Source organism: Protopterus annectens, chromosome 2.part1 (assembly GCF_019279795.1).
Source record: "Protopterus annectens isolate FY-2018-M chromosome 2.part1, PAN1.0, whole genome shotgun sequence".
NCBI lineage: Eukaryota > Metazoa > Chordata > Ceratodontiformes > Protopteridae > Protopterus > Protopterus annectens.
Window position 1 is genome coordinate 1,021,822,108 of NC_056729.1, and position 17,624 is coordinate 1,021,839,731.

The 17,624-nt window shown below is 45.8% G+C and overlaps 1 protein-coding gene across 2 annotated transcripts in view; it reads right to left on the reverse strand.

Annotated features, from left to right (window-relative positions):
- The window catches only part of LYAR (Ly1 antibody reactive), a 458,582-nt gene that overhangs the window by 221,060 nt on the left and 219,898 nt on the right, over positions 1-17,624 (reverse strand). The gene's annotated exons all lie outside the window — the stretch shown is intronic.

Here is a 17,624-nt window from a genome sequence, read left to right on the forward strand (position 1 = left end):
GTAGAGTAATTAGCTTGGGTTGACAGTTTCCCCACAGGGTATTATAATACAATTTTTGGCACTGAGTATTAAGCCGTGGTTTTGGCACCAGTCATGTGACTGTTAAATCCACTTGCAAGATGCTAGTGTCTTGGGAGAAATCGATAATAGCTCCCTTTTTACAGTCATCTGCGAAGCCGGTGAGCCACAGGTCTTTAATGTTAACCTGGACTTCCAAGAAGTAGATGTTAGACAAGAGCGGACCCAGCACAGAGCCCTTGGGTACTCCACTGGTGATTGGTCTACTGGTGGAGGTGGTCTCATCAACCTTGATTTCTTGGGTCCTGTCTGTGCATCAGCCAGCAATCCAGTGAGTTTTGTAAGGATTTTATGCCTAGCTCAGAGGGCTCGTCAACAATGCCTAAGTGGGGTATTGTACTGAATACTGTAGCCAGGTCAACATATGTAGCATGCACAGTTTTTATCCTTGCCCATTGCCTTGGTGACCCTCTCAAAGAAATCTAACAGTTCAAGTAGATATGACTTTCCCTTTAAGCAAAATTGGGTGGGTGCAGTGTCTGTAGGTTGCCAATTTCCTTGTTTAAATAATTTTTGTTATAATTTTTCCCATGCCTTTGCATATTAGGCTTGTTAGACTGGTGGGTCTGTAGTTCCCTGGGTCAGTCGATGGTCCTCCCTTGTGGAGGGGAATGACTGTTGCAGACCTTCATTCACCTGGAATGTAGTATGTTTCAAGGCTATACCTTGAAGAGTGCCTCAAATGGTCCTGATAGGTCATGCTTTAGACTGTTCAGGAGGCAACCAGGGTTTTTTTTGTGATCGATGGAGGTGATATTCTTGGATTTAGAGTGCTGCCAGCACTAATAGAAATAGTTGGGGGAGTATTTTGATGGGAATTTCACCTGGTGGAGCTGGAGAGGTGGGGGTCTGAGCTAAATTTAATAAGCCAGCAGATTTGCTACGTCACCCTGATAGGTGAAGGTGGTACTGTTTACCATCAGTTCAGCACACTGCTGTGTGTTATCTCTAAGGTTCTGGACATAGCTGAAGAAGGCCTTCTGATTGTCCTTTGCCTGGGAGGCTATCCTTGTAGTTGGGCCTTGTTGGACTAAATTAGACCTCTTTGTTTATTTGCATAAAAGACAGCACTTACCTTTAAGAGAGTTATTTTTCCTGATTTTGGCCATGAATTTTCTCTTTCATTAAATACCCTGTTTATTTGAGAATTCTGCCAGTGGGGTTTGTTTTGGTTTTATTTCTGGTAGGTATGGCAGCCTTTTTGCAGCCATTCAAATGTATAGTGACTCTGTGAATAATTCTGCATAGGCAGCTGCGGTCTTTGGGTTGGAAGAAGCCTTGAATTTTGACAAACTGTCATTTAATTGGATGTAGTTTGCCTTAGTTCCTGTTTAAGCAGGATTTTCTGGGTTGAATTTTACTTCAAATTATACAGCTTTGCAATAAGACCTCACTAGTAAGGATGCAACACAAGTGGGTTGGGCAATACTCTCCCATGTTGTTGAGAATTAGATCCTCTCGTTGGAGAGTGCACCATCTGATCCAGGGGGTTTGCATTAATAAAATTCTAAATAAGTTGTGCCTGTGAGTTTGAGGCAGTGTACATTTCTCAATCTATCCTGAGGTACTTAAAAGTCACCCATGCATATACAGTATTTGATTGGATGGTGCGCGCCTCTAGTAGATTTAATTAAGAGTTATGAGACTAACGGCATAGATGGATCATAGGAGATACCTGTAGCTAGCCATGATATGATGAGGGACGTTATCTATGGTGACTTGTCTATGGAGGAGCTCCATGGTGTCATCCTGTTTAACCAACCTAGAGATATGTTTGTTGCTATTGTAGATCGACACACCTCCACCTTTGGCCACAGTCTGGGCTGTTGTTGGCCAAACATGGGGAGGGCACTGTAGCCTTGCACTGAGTACTTTTCTATGGTTTTCTATCAAGTCTTGATAACAGCACAGATGTTTACATTCTCCACAATGAGGAAGGCTTGAAGAGTGTGGAGTTTTTTTTGTTTAGGCTCCAAGCATTAAGCAGAAATACCTTAAAGGTTGCTTGTAGACTTTTTCACTATGTTGGTAGTTTGCCCTTTTTGGCATTGCCTAAAAAAGGCTATACGGGGGGGGTGAATAAAGTTTTAGCTAATATCCGAAAGTCTAAGGGGGAACAGGTGCAGGCCATCCTTAGAAAAGCAACATGGTCTTCTGACCATGCCCTCCCATGCTGACAGATACTGGATCCCCCTGGAGTGATACCAGAAACTAAGTCAATTATTAAAATCAGTCATTTTATGTTCATACTGTGGCACCAACCTTGGTGAAGGTACAATTCAGCTCAATGCAAGGCTCACACCTATCTGTGACACATAAATCGGAGAGATCAATTAGGTCTCCTTTGATACAGTTGAGTGAGGTATATCTCAGGTCAATTACACTCACATGGACTACAACAGAATCATACTGGTACCCAGGATGCAACTTGAATGCACGTGTGATACTGAGGTTTCTGGCTCCAGATAGGGGCACACTAACCATTATCTTCTTGTCAACCCTGGTGCGTGAGATGTGTGTGTCACACAATGGGATTAGAGTGAGATCATCCATGTCATCAGCCTGTGTCCCAGTAGAGAATTTGAGCAGTGGGCAAATACCGCAGTAGTTCCTTCTATCCTCGTCTTCTGCAACACCCTTACTCACAGATGAGTGGGAAAAAATGCATAAAGGATGAGACTGTTTTGGCAGATTCTAAAGACGTGTCGTGCATACTCACAGCAATGGATGGTCCCCTCCAGAAGCAAACTGAGTCAAAATACTCACTGAATTCAAAATTCAAGCTAGGGACAAAGTGCTATTTACTCTGCCAATATTCAAAGCTTGAATTTTATCTTAAACTCTGCCTAAACCCTGCTTAAAAACCCTCAGCAGCATCATTATCTTGACATTAGCATGATGTTTGCAAGATATTTTCATATTTCTACCAAAAATAAAAAATAAAAAAAACAGTGGAAGTTTGGAAGCTGGAAGGGAAATAATAAAGATATGGACTTTTTAACAATGTTTTAAAAGGAGGGGAAGCACCAACATTCTGGAAGAATGTTGCGGTGGTTGTAACAACTAAAGACAGTAAAGATCCATCATATCCAGCTTCATATAAAGGCCCTTTTAAATTTTAAACCACGATTTAATAAGTGTTTATGTCTAAAACAGCTAAACGAATGGCAAAGGTGTTGCCAAAATTGATAGATATGGCTCAATGCAGTTTTGTGGAGGGGAAGCAAACATTGGACAACATTAACAGAGCAATGATGATCCAGAGTGAAGCAAAATGTAACAAAATACTGCTGTTGTTTTTGGGTATCGATGCAGAGAAAACATTTAACAAAGCAAATTGAAATGTTATGAACAGGGCAATGGAAGCATTCATTTTTCCTGAAATAAGGTTAATTAGGAGGATATATGAGGTACTGGAAGCAAAAATTAAAATAGGAGTGTTCTTCTCTGATAAGTTGTGTCTGAACAGAAGAACCAGGCAGGGGTGTCCTCTTTTACCTTTGTTAATTGCTTTACATTTAGAACTATTGGCAAAGGAAATAAGGGGCTCAGAAATTCAAGGAAATATAACTGGCACAGTGTATGGTAATCAAGAAAAGCTGACTTTATTTGCAGGTGATATTTTGTACCTGATAAAACCAGAAAAGGATATCTCAGTGTTGTGGAATATTTTAAGACAGTTTTAGGTCTTTTGGGGGATATAAAAGGAATGGAGGTAAAAAAAAACTATAGCAGTAAACTATGTACCCACACATATATTGGTTCAGCAATACACATATTTATGGGGAGACAATAAAATTAAGTATTTGGGAGTATGGATTAAAAAGGATTGTGTTATTGTAGCTAAGGATATGTGGGAAGAGACCAAACAAAAGATAAGACAAAAACTGAGAAGTTGGAATGGATAGCAAGATAGAAGCAGTGAAAATGTTTACAAGTCCCTTTAGTTTTATATACAGGTCAGGTGTATTTTTATCAACCAGAGGAGAAATGTGGACAGTAATTAATAAAGATATGAAGGCTTTTATCTGGGAAGGGAAGAGTGCAAGAGGTCATGCTGGATAAGTTGATCCTTCCAATAGTAGAAAGTGGTTTAGGATTACCTGATTTAAAGGGATATTTCAGAACTACATAATTAAGGCTCATATATGTAACACATGCAGAAAACTATAATTTCAAGTGGAAGGGGATAATGGTGAAATGGGGGAATTCAAGAAATAAGGAGAGAGTGGATTCTGGATGCAGATCTTTACAAAGAGAATAACAGCCATACAGATTATTATATTAATAAAATAACTATTTTAAGACCTAAGCCAACACAAAGAAAAAAATGGGGAAAAAAGAGAATGAAAAGGCAATTTACAAAGAAACAATAGGGAACAAATCTGTAAGGCTTCCAAGCATGCAACTAAGTCCAGAAGGATTAGGATTTTTTGTTTGTGTAGGTATACTTATGCCCCAATTTGACTTTACAGGATTTTTTCTCTCTGATGTGATCTTTAGAAAAAGGAAGTAACAACTTTAGCATTGAAAGTATGGAATTTGTGGTAACAGTACATAGGGAATAATGTTCAGGAGGAGTGAAAATTAATGTAAGGCAAGAATGGAGTCACTTATGTAATGCTGGAGTGAATAAAAATTGTTGACAAGAAAACATTTATAATGCATGATAACACTGTAAACTTGTTATGGTTTACTTTCTGCTAATGTATGTAAAAAATAAGTTATGTACTCACCACAACGTTCTGCCTGTGTTGTCCATTTTCATTCTTCCTCAACTGATGGGTTCGAATCCGATCCCTCAGACCTGACTCAGATGTTGCTAAAGCTCGTGGCAACCAAAAACTCTCAAGCTTCTTACTTATGCACAATGCACCAACCCCAATTAGCTTAGATCTTGTTTGCTGCCTTAGTAGAAAGTAAAAGATGGAAATCATCATGGAGAAGCTGCATCTGCAGTTTATGTAGATAATGACGTATAGGTCCTCTAAACACTCATTCTTCCAGAAGCCTTAAGGATGGGGGTTGGTGGGAGGGGAGCTGAGGAAGAATGAAAATAGACAAAACAGATGGAATGTTATGGTGAGTATACAACTTCTTTACCTCTGATGTTGTCCATTTTCATTTTGTCCTCAACTGGTGGGGCAGAGTTCCCAGCTACCTAATTTCCAGGAAGTATGTTCCTGTGCACCACAGAACCAAAAGATGCCCTTCTGGAGACCAGATCTAATTTGTAATGAGTAATAAAGGTATTTCGTAGCCCAAGTAGCTGCTCCACAAATATCATCCATGGACACACTGGAATGAAAAACTGAGGAAGTTGCCATGGATCTGGTGTAATGGGCTCTAACAGGTTTACTCAGAGCAATGCCCAATTTGTTATACACAAAGGAAATGCAATTTGTTATCCATCTAAACAGAGTAGCTTTGGTAACTGGTTTGCCCAATATAGGTTCTGCATATGAAACAAATAACTGATCAGAATTTCTGATGTTTGTAGTCCTACGCAAGTAAAAACTCGACTGTCTATGAACATCTAATAAACGTAACAGATTCTCCTTTGTTAGAAAATTTGGGAAAGAATACTGGCAAATTAATAGACTGATTTATATCGAATACTAACGCCACCTTTGGAAGTAATGGCAACTCTGTCTTTACAGAAAATCAAGTATGAAGGTTTTGAGCACAATGCTTGGATCTCAGAAATTCTTCAGGCAGAGGTAATGGATACCAAGAAAATTGTTTTCCATCAAAGACATTTAAGTTTGTATGTAATGGAGGTTCAAGGAGAACATGAAAATTTGAAATCAATAGGTGTTCAGTATTATTCAGAACTACAAACATCTCCCTACCTCAGGTACCCATGTTAAAACACAGTCCTAGATTGTTTGCTGTCGCCGACATTACCAATTTCACCTTCATTTTCATATGCCTTCCATTCTTGGTGGCTCATTGGGGCTGGCTGTGCTCAGGAGTATTTATTTCAAAGGATGCTTACCCCTGGATGCCAAATCCAAACTTTAAATGAGTAATAAAGGTGTGTGAGGTAGCCATGTGCTGCTGCTGAAACAAATATGAGTGGGTACCCTGCCTGGAAAGGCTGCAGGAGAGGTGTAGAGAGACCTAGAGAGTGAGCCTTGATCCTGTGTTTTAAGGTCTGTCTCTCGAATTGTAGATGAAGGCTGCAACTAGAAATCCAATTAGACTATAGTACAGTCGACTGGAGTCTGAAAAAGAAATGAATAACTGGTCTGACTTCCGAAATTCTTTGGTCCGTTGCAAATAAAAACATAGCTGTCTATGAACGTCCAGCTGGTGGAAACGATATTCCACTGCATTACAGTGATTGGGAAAGAAAACTAGAAGCTCAATGCACTGATTTAAGGTGGCAGTAGAACAAACTTTGGGAACAAATGAGAGACTGGTACATAAAGATACCCTGTCTTTATGAAAGATTAAATAAAGTGGCTTAATAGACAGGGCTTGTAGCTCAAATACATGTCTGGCTGACGTAATAGCTACTAAAAACACAGTCTTCCAAGACAAATATTTTAAAGAAAATGAGTGAGAAGGTTCAAAGGGAGGGGATGTCAATTTGGACAACACAAAATTTAAGTCCCAAGAAGCCACAGGTTCTTATAATGGTGGTCTCAATAAAGTGGCTCCTCTCAAAAAGGTCTTGTATAGCTTATGAGACATAAGGTTGGCATTTGGGGACCCTAAATAAAAATGAGAAGTTGCCGCCAAATGTACTTTGAAAGTGGCTGTGGCAGATCCCTGTTGAAAAAGCTCCGAAAGGAATTCCAGAATCACGGGAATGGGAGCGGTGTAAGGATCCACATTCATTTTCTGTGCCCAAATAGAAAACCTTTTCCATTTACTATCATACAGCCTTCTGGTTGAGGGTTTATGCAAGGATAAGAGAATATGTGATACTGATGAAGAAACATCATGAAGCCTGACTAGAGATGGAACTGGAGCAGCCATGCTGTCAATTTGAGGGTGTGTAGAGCGGGATGTAGCAAACCCGACATGTGGGTCAATAGATCTGGAACTGGGTCCAGAATCCAAGGATCATCCAGGAGAAGAGGCTCGAGGAAGGGGAACCAGACCTGACGAGGCCAGTAAGGAGCAATGAGAATCAACTTGCTTCCAAGCCGATTGGCTTTCTGAATCACTTTGGGGATAAGAGGGAATGAAGGAAAGGCATATAGAAGTCCCGTGGGCCAATCATGGACCAGAGCGCCTCTGGGTGTTTCCCCCGGAGGGGGAATTAGGGAAAAATAGCTGCTGTACTTGGCATTGACTGGGCTGGCAAAAGGGTTGCAGCAAGGCTGTTTCCATCTCTAGAAAATCTGTTTCACTATTTTCCATTTCAGAGACCACTCGTGAGGCAGTAAGATTGCCCGGCTTAGCTTGTCAGCTATCACGTTGGTTGTCCCCAGAATGTGCGTTGCCACCAGAAAGCGCTAGGAAGAAAATCGCCCATTCCCAAACTCGATGGCCTCTCGACAGAGTGGATAAGATCTGGTACCACCCTGTTTGTTGATATACCACACAACCGACATGTTGTCCGATTGTATCGCCATCGTCCCTGGAGGAAGAAGGTCCTGAAGTGTTTGCAACGCCAGAAGCACTGCCCTCATTTCCAGAACACTGACATGCAGATGAGCCTCGTGTTCTTGCCATGTGCTGTGGACAGTCCTGCCAAGATAATGCCCCCCACCCGACCTGGGAGGCATCCATGGTCACAGTGGCAACGGGTTGGGCAGGAACAAAGGGAGCTCCCGTAAACAAGTGGTTGGGGGCTATCCACCAATGAAGGTCCTTTTTGCATGATTCCATCAGCAGGATAGGGTGACTCAGCGGTAGATATTGGAATGACCACTGGGAAAACAGGAGCCATTGGAGGATTCTCATGTGCAACCTGGCTAAAGGTATTAACAGAGTGGTTGAGGCCATTATACCGAGAAGTTGAAGAACCCAAGACGCTGTACTTGTGAGATGAGATTTTGTGCTCTTTCAGCGGGGAGATGAACTGTCATATCCACTGTGTCTACCTCTGCGCCTATAAAAATCACAGACTACGAGGGCAGTAATGCAGATTTTTCCCAGTTTATGGAGATCCCTAGTTGAGCACAAAGTTGAATGGTGGCGTCCCTGTTTTGGATGAGTAGATGACTGGTGGGGGTGGTCAGGAGCCAGTCCAAATACGGAAACACCTGGAATCCCTGATGTCTCAAGTGCGCTGTCACTACTGCCATGCATTTGGTGAACACCCTGGGGGCTGTGGTGAGACAAAAGGGCAGGGCACGAAACTGATAATGACTGGCTCCCAGCCAGAAGCGCAGCTATCTCCTTGATGTCTTGTCCATTTTTATATGGCAGTAGGCGTCTTGGAGATCCAGAGAGCACATCCAATAGTCTTTCCCTAACAACGGGAGTATCGACTGTAGTGTGACCATCCGAAACTTGTCCTTCACGGATTTGTTTAATCTCCTGAAGTCCAAAATTGGCCTCCAGTCTCCAGTTCGTTTTGGGACTAAAAAGAACCTGGAGTAAGTTCCGGATCCTGTCTGGTTTGCTGGGACAGGCTGGATGACTCTTTTTAAGAGCAACCTGTTGATTTCCACAGTTGCCTGATCCCTGTGATTGGGTGGAACATTTGGGATATTTTTGGGAACAAACGGTGGAAGAGAAAAGGGTATGATATAGCCTCTGGTAACAACTCTTTGTACTCACTTGTCTTGGGTGATATTGAGCTAGGCTTCTGAATACAAAGAGATGCGACCACCAACTAGCCCCAGAGAAACGTAGTCTGGCCCCACATCAGGAGCGCTGATAAGGCTGCCCTTGAAAGGAATCACGGCCTTGCTGGTATTGCGGACTGCCCCTGCCTCTAGGGCGACCTTTACCATTTCCTCCTCCTCTGCCTCTGAAAGAGGATTCACTCTGTGCATCCGGAAAGACCCTCTGGGACTTTTTGAACCACATTTTACCTCCCCTTTGACCTTTGGGGTATGGTCGAGAGGGAACGGTAAAACAGACTCCCACGGCAGATAGAGAGTCTTTCCTTCCTGCTCACACAGAGTGAGCATTTCTTTCACCTTTGGACCAAACAAGGAGGAACCATCAAATGGGACGTTGGTGAAGGTGGACTTGAACAGCTCCGCAAAATTACACAGGCGCATCCAGGAGTGGCGCCTAAGGGCAACTCCTGAACCCGCTACTCTGCTCGCTCCATCAGCTGCATGGGAGAAGCCGCATGGAGGAGTTAACTATAGAATTTAGGGTGGACAACTGTGCAGATCTCCTATCAGGAAAAGCACCCTGTACGGAATCTCCTAACTCCTTGAGGAGATCCCTCTGCAACCTCGTGAAGTGAGTAAGATAGTTCAGAGATCGGAATGTAAATGTCGCTGAACTAAATACACGCTTCCCAAATCTGTCCATCTGTCGAGACTCCTTGTTTGGCGGTTGAACAGAGGAAGAAGTCTCCACCAACTCCTTCTTCGTGGCCGCCGCCACCACCATGGCATCTATGGGCATGCCCTTAGACAAGAACCCTTTTCCAGGAGGGGCAGACAGAAACTTATTTGGTCTCCTGGGAACTGGCTCCATGGCATCGGGAGTATCCCACACCTTCTGACTAACCAGATCCATTAGTTCGAACGGTGGAGACACCCAAGAGGCAAAGGGTTGAGACCCAAAAACCTTCAGGTACACTGACTCCTCATCAGAAGGGTTGACAGTGGGCCAGTCGCACCTCTGTTTAAGGATCTCCAGGATGTCCACAAAGGAGACATCAGAGGACGACTTGGGGGACCCTTCCGACTCCTCGAGGTCAGTGTCCGATGTCAGAGACTCATCCTGGGAGTCAATATGCTTCCTCTTGCATATCCTCTTCCGAGGGGGTTCCTCGAAGGGACCTTCTGGGGAGGCCTTGGAAGAGTAGGGACCACCAGCAGGTGGCTCCTGAGACTGCGGGTCTCTGCTTTCTCTGGAGAGAGTAGGTACTGAGACTGAAGTGGGTGACCTGGGGGGAAAAGTGCTTGTACCACTGGCAGGGGCTGTAGATTGAGACTGCACACTCCTCATCACCTCAAAAGCCGACCTCTCCAGCTCCGAAAAACTCACCCGCTCCAAAGAGACAAAGGTTGGTGCTGGAGCCAGAACCATTGGCTCCGAGACAGATGCAGGGTCTGAGCTCACCCTGGTGGAAGCACAGAAAGGAAGGCTCAGAACTGAAGATCGCTTCATACCCTCCCCATCGGCACCGACAGAAGAGCTTCGGTCCCTGGACATGACAGACGGAGCCGAGCGTGTCGGAGCCGAAGTCGGCTCCAATGCAGCAGCAAGGGGAGCCAGAACTTTTAGTTATGTACTTACCATAACTTTAGATGTATGGGATCCATCTCGCCTACATTCAATACATATGGGTTGGCCGATCATCCTCCCGTCTCGGCACCAATACAATAGAGCGTAGTCTCTTATTGGCTGAGCTATTCTATATCCCAGGATGCACCACCACTAGTTCCCCAGATCTTGTTTGTCCGCACTCATAGACACAGAGACATACCATTAGAATAACATACTCAGGTCTTTCAAGAGAGGAAAAATTGGATTTAGACTCGACCGGTCTCTCCTGATCTACGAGGCAGGGGATGGCGGTGGGTTATAGGAATGTGGGCGAGATGGATCCCATACATCTAAAGTTATGGTAAGTACATAACTAAAAGATGTAATGTGATCCTATCTCGCCTACATTCAATACATATGGGACAGCCCTAGCACCTTATTCCTGGGAGGCTCACTGGAAAACACTCCTGAGAACTGTGGAACCCCTGGATGCCACATCCAATTTGTAGTGAGAAATGAAAGTATGTGAGGAGGTCCGCAGCCGCTGACGGCAGCCGCACAAATGTCATCAATAGAAAGTTTAGAATGAAATGCTGCTGTGGTAGCCATAGCTCTAGTGGAATGAGCTTTAATCGGAGCTATGAGTTTCCTATTCGAGGATGTATAAATATGAGTAATGCAGTCCCTGATCCATTTAGCAATAGTGACTTTAGTGACCGCATTACCTAATCTGTTATCAGAGAAAGACAGAAAAGCTGGTCTGACTTTCTGTTTTTCCTGGCCCTATCCAAATAAAAACGTAATTGTCTATGGACGCCCAAGCAGTGAAAGACGATTCAGACCTATCTGAAAATTTGGGAAAGAAGACAGGAAGTTCTAGTGACTGTCGAAGAGCCAATTTAGAGCAAACCTTTGGGACAAAGGATGGACTTGGTCTGAGGGACACTCTGTCTTTGTGAAACCAAGTATGGTGGGTTAATACACAAGGCCTGGAGCTCTGAAACTCTTCTAGCTGAAGTAATGGCGACCAAGAGGGCAGTTTTCCAAGAAAGGAATTTTAATTCACAGGTAGCTGCTGGTTCAAAAGGGGCGAAGTCAAGCCCCTAGCACTATGCTAAGGTCCCATGGCGGTGCCGGATGAATAGTAGGGGACGAATAGCCAAGCTCCTTTAATGAAAGCCTTACATAACTTGTTGCTCATTAAGGAAGGATTAATACATTCATGAAAGTTAGAGATAGCTGCCAATTGTACTTTAATGGTGGACACAAGACCCTTGGTTAAATAGAGTGGCTAAAAACTTTAGCACCTCTGACACGGAAGCTGTCACTGGATCCACTCCGGGATTGGGCCCAGATGGCAAACCTCTTCCACTTATCAGTATATATTTTCTGGTAGAAGCCTTGTGAGCAGAGGATAAGATATGCATGACTTCTGGGGCTAAGGAATGGTTTCTCACCACGGTTGGAAGAGGAGTAACCAGGCTGCTAGCCTGAGTGCAGGGAGGGACTGGTGGAATCGTCCCGACTGATGAGTCAAGAGGTCCGGAAGCTGGTCCAGGAACCAAGGGCGCGCTAACGATATATTTGGTAGAAAGGGGAACCAGGTTTGCCGAGGCCAGAACGGGCGATTAATATCATCTTGCTGTTTAGACGAATCGCCTTCTGAATCACCTTCGGAAGGGGAATAGGTGGAAGGCATACAGTAGGCCGGAGGGCCAATCGTGGACTAGCGTCCTTGGGTGTCACCCCAGCAGGAGTCAGGGTGAAAAATTTGGACATTTCGCATTGAGGGGCTCGCTAAAAGATCAAAGGGATTCCCCCACTCGAGAAACAGAAGATCTGTGAGGCTATCTTGTCGTAGAGACCACTCGTGAGGAGAGAGAATAGTTCTGCTCAACCTGTCGGCTATCACGCTGGACTTCCCGGAATGGCCAGTAGGTAGCTTGGTAGCAATCGCCCACTCCCATACTCTCATGGCCTCCCTGCAAAGAGGGTAGGACCTGGTTCCTCCTTGTTTGTTCAAGTACCAGACAACCGACATGTTGTCGGACTGGATGGCAATCACGGCTTGGGAAGGTGGTCGTAAAGCTTGCAATGCTAATAGCACCGCCCTCATCTCCAGAACGTTGATGTGAAGAACAGAGTGCCACGTGCCTTGAACCGACCTGCCCAGACAATGCCCCCAGCCTGTCCGGGAGGCGTCCGTAGTCAGCGTGGCGACGGGAAGTGGGGGAACAAAGGGTTGACCCGGATTGAGGTTGGCGGTTACCAGCCACCAACGAAGGTCCTGTTTGCATTTGTCTGTAATCAGTATTTGGTGGTTGAGAGGGAGATCCTGGTAAGACCACTGAACTGACAAAAGCCACTGTAGAATCCTCATGTGCAGTCTTGCAAAGGGAACCATGAAAATGGCGGCCGCCATGGAGCCTAGTAGTTGCAACACCATCCTTGCTGGGGCCCAACGTCTTTTGAGTAGAGTCCCGACCTGATTTTGAAGAGTCTCTATTCTTTCTGCAGGAAGGAAGACCCGCATTTGTCTTGTATCTATTTCTGCTCCAATGAACAGAATACGCTGAGATGGCTGCAGCACTGATTTTGACCAATTGAAGGTGATCCCTAAGGAACTGCCCAATTTGATAGTGGCTGTTAGATTCTCTAAAAGTAGATGCTTGGAGGTGGCAGTTAGGAGCCAGTCGCCTAGGTACGGAAACAGCTGGAATCCTAAACTCCTCAAGTGAGCAGTCACTACTGCCAAACATTTGGTGAACACTCTGGGGCTGAAGTGAGACCAAAGGGCAGAGCTCGAAACTGGAAATGACTGTCTCCCAGGCTGAAGCGTAAGTGTCTTCTGACGCCCAGTTTATTAATATGTGGTAGTAAGCGTCCTTGAGATCTATGGAGCACATCCAAACACCTTCTTCCAACAATGGAAGAATGGATTGTAAGGTGACCATCGAAATTTGGACTTTTACGAATCGGTTGAATTTGCTGAGATCCAAGATGGGTCTCAGTCCCGGTCTTCTTTGGCACCAAAAGAACCTTGAGTAAGTCCCTGATCCGGCTTGGTCTGCGGGACAGGTTGGATGACTCCTTTCGCAGCAGTTTTGACACTGTGAGGCTGCTATAACCCGCTGACTGGGTGGAGGTGCGGGATCCTTCGGGTTGGTGGGGATGGTGATCTAAGGAATGGTGTATCCTCCGGCAATTATTCAAGCACCCATTGGTCCTGAGTAATCTGTCTCCAGGCTTCTAGGTGCAAAACGACCCCGACTGGCTCGAGCTGCACAGTCGGGCACTCCTTCAGGGATGTTGGAAGGAGGAGAGCCACGAAAGGACTCATGGTCTCCAGTGTTGCGAGCCTCCGCCTTCCAGAAAAATTTCCCCTTCCTCTGCCTCTAGAAGGGAGTCATTCTGCTGTGGAGTAAGGCTTCTGAGATTTTCGAACATCTTCCCACCCCTTCGAGCCTTGGGATAAGGCCTGAAGGGAAAACCGCTCCGAGCTCCCGACAGCAGCCAAAGTCTTACCCTCTTGCTCACAGCGAATCAAGGTGTCCTTTACCTTGGGTCCAAACAATGAGGACCCATCAAAGGAGCGTCGGCAAAGGAAGACTTGAAAGCCTCCAAAGTGACACAGGCGAAGCCAGGCTTGTCTTCTTAAAGCAACTCCTGTCTCTACTGGCTCCTTCAGCAGCATACGATATGAGCCTCATGGAGGAGTTAGATAAAGAAGAAAGGGTAGATAACTGAGCCAACCGACTGGGCTAACTGCTCAGGTAAATTACCGAGAGGGAGTCTGACAGCTCCTTGACCAGATCCTCTGCAGTCTAGTAAAATGTGCCAAATAATTCAGTGACCTTAACGTAAAGGCCGCTGAAGTCAGGCGCTTTTGCCGCACCGATCCATACTCCTAGACTCTTTATTAGGAGGATGGACGGACGTCAAGCCTCTGCTACATCCTGCTGGGTAGCAGATGCCACCACCATAGCATCTACTGCCACGCCTTGGATAAAAATTCTTGTCCGGAGGGGCGAAAGGAACTTGTTGGGGCGAGCAGGCACCGGTTCCACAGAACTGGTGTTCCCACACCTTCGAGAGATCAAATCCAGAAGCTCATCGGGTGGAGACAAGGGAGAGACCCAGGAGGCGGAGGGCTGAGCACCAAAGGCCTTGAGGAATACCGACTCCTCAGCAGAAGGGGTTTGGACTGCCAGTCGCCTCGTTGTTTGAGGATTTCTAATATGTCCGCTGGCGAGACATCATCCGAGGACGACTTTGGGGACCCTTCCGCATCATCGAGGTCGGTATCCGATGTAAGAGACTCATCAGGGAGTCAACGTGTTTCCTCTTACACAATTTCTTTCTGGGGGTTCCTCCGAAGCACGCCGGAGGAACCTCCAGGAAGAAGGAACCACCAGTGGGGTATCCTCAGGCCTAGGGGCTCCGCTGTGAGACAGGGGAACTCCGAAGCACCAGTTTCCAAATCCATGGAAGGTGGTGGTGAAAAAGTAGCCACAGAAGATTTGGCTAAGGCACTCCTCATAGCATCAAAGGCGGACCCCAGAATCCTGGGAAGGTCCAACCTCGAGGCTAGTAGAGGAGCCCCCCAGCCCCGACCGGCGGGAGGGGGGGGGCCGAAGACCGAAGCCCGAGTCGGGCCGCGGGGTAGAGAGAGGAGGTCCCTGCTCCCCCGACCCAAGAGAGACGGTAGAGAAGTAAGTCGAGCCGACTTGATTACTCTCGACCTGATCCACCAGCACCGACTCCAACGCCCAGGCTGTTGGAGGAGGAATCGGCAGTCGGCTCCAGTGCCAACTGGGTCGGAGCCGACATCAATTTGGTAAAGACTGGAGACTGGAAAAGCTTCTGAAGTACCCTGTCTATGTCGAAATCGACATCCTCAAGAAGCGGGGCCGTCCGTCCGAAGAGAGAACTGCTCTCCATTCCTCGATAGACAAGGGACCCCGGCTCCGGTTCCCATCCCATAAGCGGCGGCCCGCTCCTCCCATCACTACAACAACTTCTCTGAGCCTCGACAAGGGCTAAGCCGAGGGGGACGTGGTGAGCATAGAAACCTCATCGGGCCCAAGACAATGGAGCCGATGAAGGTGACACACCTCTCGATGCCGAGCCTCGGCCGAAACTGAAGGAGTCGAGGCAGGAGACATCGAGGCAGACCGTTCCACCCTCGGCCCAAGTCCGTGGACAAGGAGAAGCCTGCCTAGATTTTTTTGTTGTCGGTTCGACGGACTGGTCGGAGAGACTATTTTTTTTTCCTTTGGGAAGTAGGAGAACCAGAAGTCAAAGCTTCCTCAAAGGATGGGGCAATCAGCCCTTTAAATTAATTTGTTTTTCCTCTCTTGGAGGACTCGAGGAAAAGCGTGACATACACTGCAGGACTCTTGAAGATGTTTAGGCCCTAAACAGTACACACATAGCGCGTGGTCATCTGTTATCGACATTTTATACCCGCACTTAGTGCATTTTTTGAATCCTGAAGGCCTATGCTCTTTAGACATTGTAACTTCGCTAACAAGTAACTTGACAGGAAAAAACAACCACAACCAAAAATGACACAATTTTCACAGGGCTAGGCCCCTCTAATTTAAACGGAACCTCCTGTCGACAAACAGACACAATCACCACAGATTACCTCAAAAAAATCACAAGCAAAACTTCCACACACAATAAAAGTATAACAATATCACAACAGTAGCTGTTAAAACAGCTTTTGGGGAAAAGAGAGAATTTTCAGACAAAAAGTTTTATCTGACTAAAAGTACTTAGCTCAGCCAAGTCCGAGACCACGTCTATGCTCTTGAGCGGCAAATGAGATCTGGGGAACTAGTGGTGGTGCATCCTGGGATATAGAATAGCTCAGCCAATAAGAGACTACGCTCTATTGTATTCGGGTGCAGTGGAGGAGAGGGATCGGCTCCGAACCCATATGTATTGAATGTAGGCGAGATAGGATCACATTACATCAGAGGGTTCCTCCGTTGGTAACAAGCACTCCGGCTCTGAAAGGCCAACATGGCTCGGAGGAGGAATCACAGACGAGGGCAAAATTGGCTTGAGTGGCTCCGGAACTGACTGGGTCGGAGCCAATAAAAAGTTTGGCAGAGCAGACTACTTCAGCAGTCTGAGTACTACCCTCTCCACATCTTCTTCCGAAAGGCTCCTGGAAGATCTGGAAGATAAAGGAGGGGATCTCGACCAGGAGGTACTGGAGACTTGATTAGCAAGGAGACTGGTAGGGATTCTACAGACCGGCTCCGAGCAGTAGAGTCAACTGCTATTTCCAAAGGTTCAGAAGTCGGCACTGAAGCACCTGTGACCGACTCTGATGCCAGGGTGCTCTCCTTCGGCTCTGAAGACTGAGGAGTTGAGGAGGTAGATTTTGGTAACTTGGAAGGCGGCTCCGAGACACCAGTCGGTGCCGGAGAAGGCCTTTTAGAAGCTTTAGGTTTGGCTCCAGATCTGGATTTTGTAGACTTGGAAGAAGCTGACGAACTAGATAAAGCTTCCTCAAAGGTTGGTTTCAGAAGACCCTTGAGTATCAGCTTGTTCTTTCTCTCCTGAAACACTCTAGGAGAGAAATCATGGCAGAACAAGCATGAATCCTGCAAATGGATGGCTCCCAAGCAGTACACACAGCTACTGTGGCCCTCCGTTAATGACATTTTCTGGGAGCATTTCATGCATTTTTTGAACCCAGAGGGTTTATGCTCCTTGCTATCCTTAGACACTAAACCGGTCCTAGCCCTGCAGAAGAGTTACACGAGGACTAGGTCCTCTAAGTTAAACGGGCCTAGCCCGGTGTAAGAAAAAACTTGGTCTTCTAACTTAAACAGACCAAGTATTTAACACAGACACACACAGAGATTCAATCACACAGGAAAAAAATTGAGATGTCCAAAAGGTACAGTTGTGTACACTTACCATAAATGTAGATATTCGAGTGTATTCACTGTTGCAGTCATTACATTTGGGTAATCTGCTGGCAGGTTGCACTCAGTCGGCCTGAATTCCAAAGTCTTGGGTCTTGTGTCGGTTGCTGTCTCCTCTTTCATGACGTCAGGTCGTTAGAGGTATAAAACAAGCAGCCAACGCCATTTTCTTTAGTTTTTCTTGCCCCAGATGTCAGGTGCCCCCAAAAAAGGTAGCAAAAAAAAAAAAATAAAGGCAGG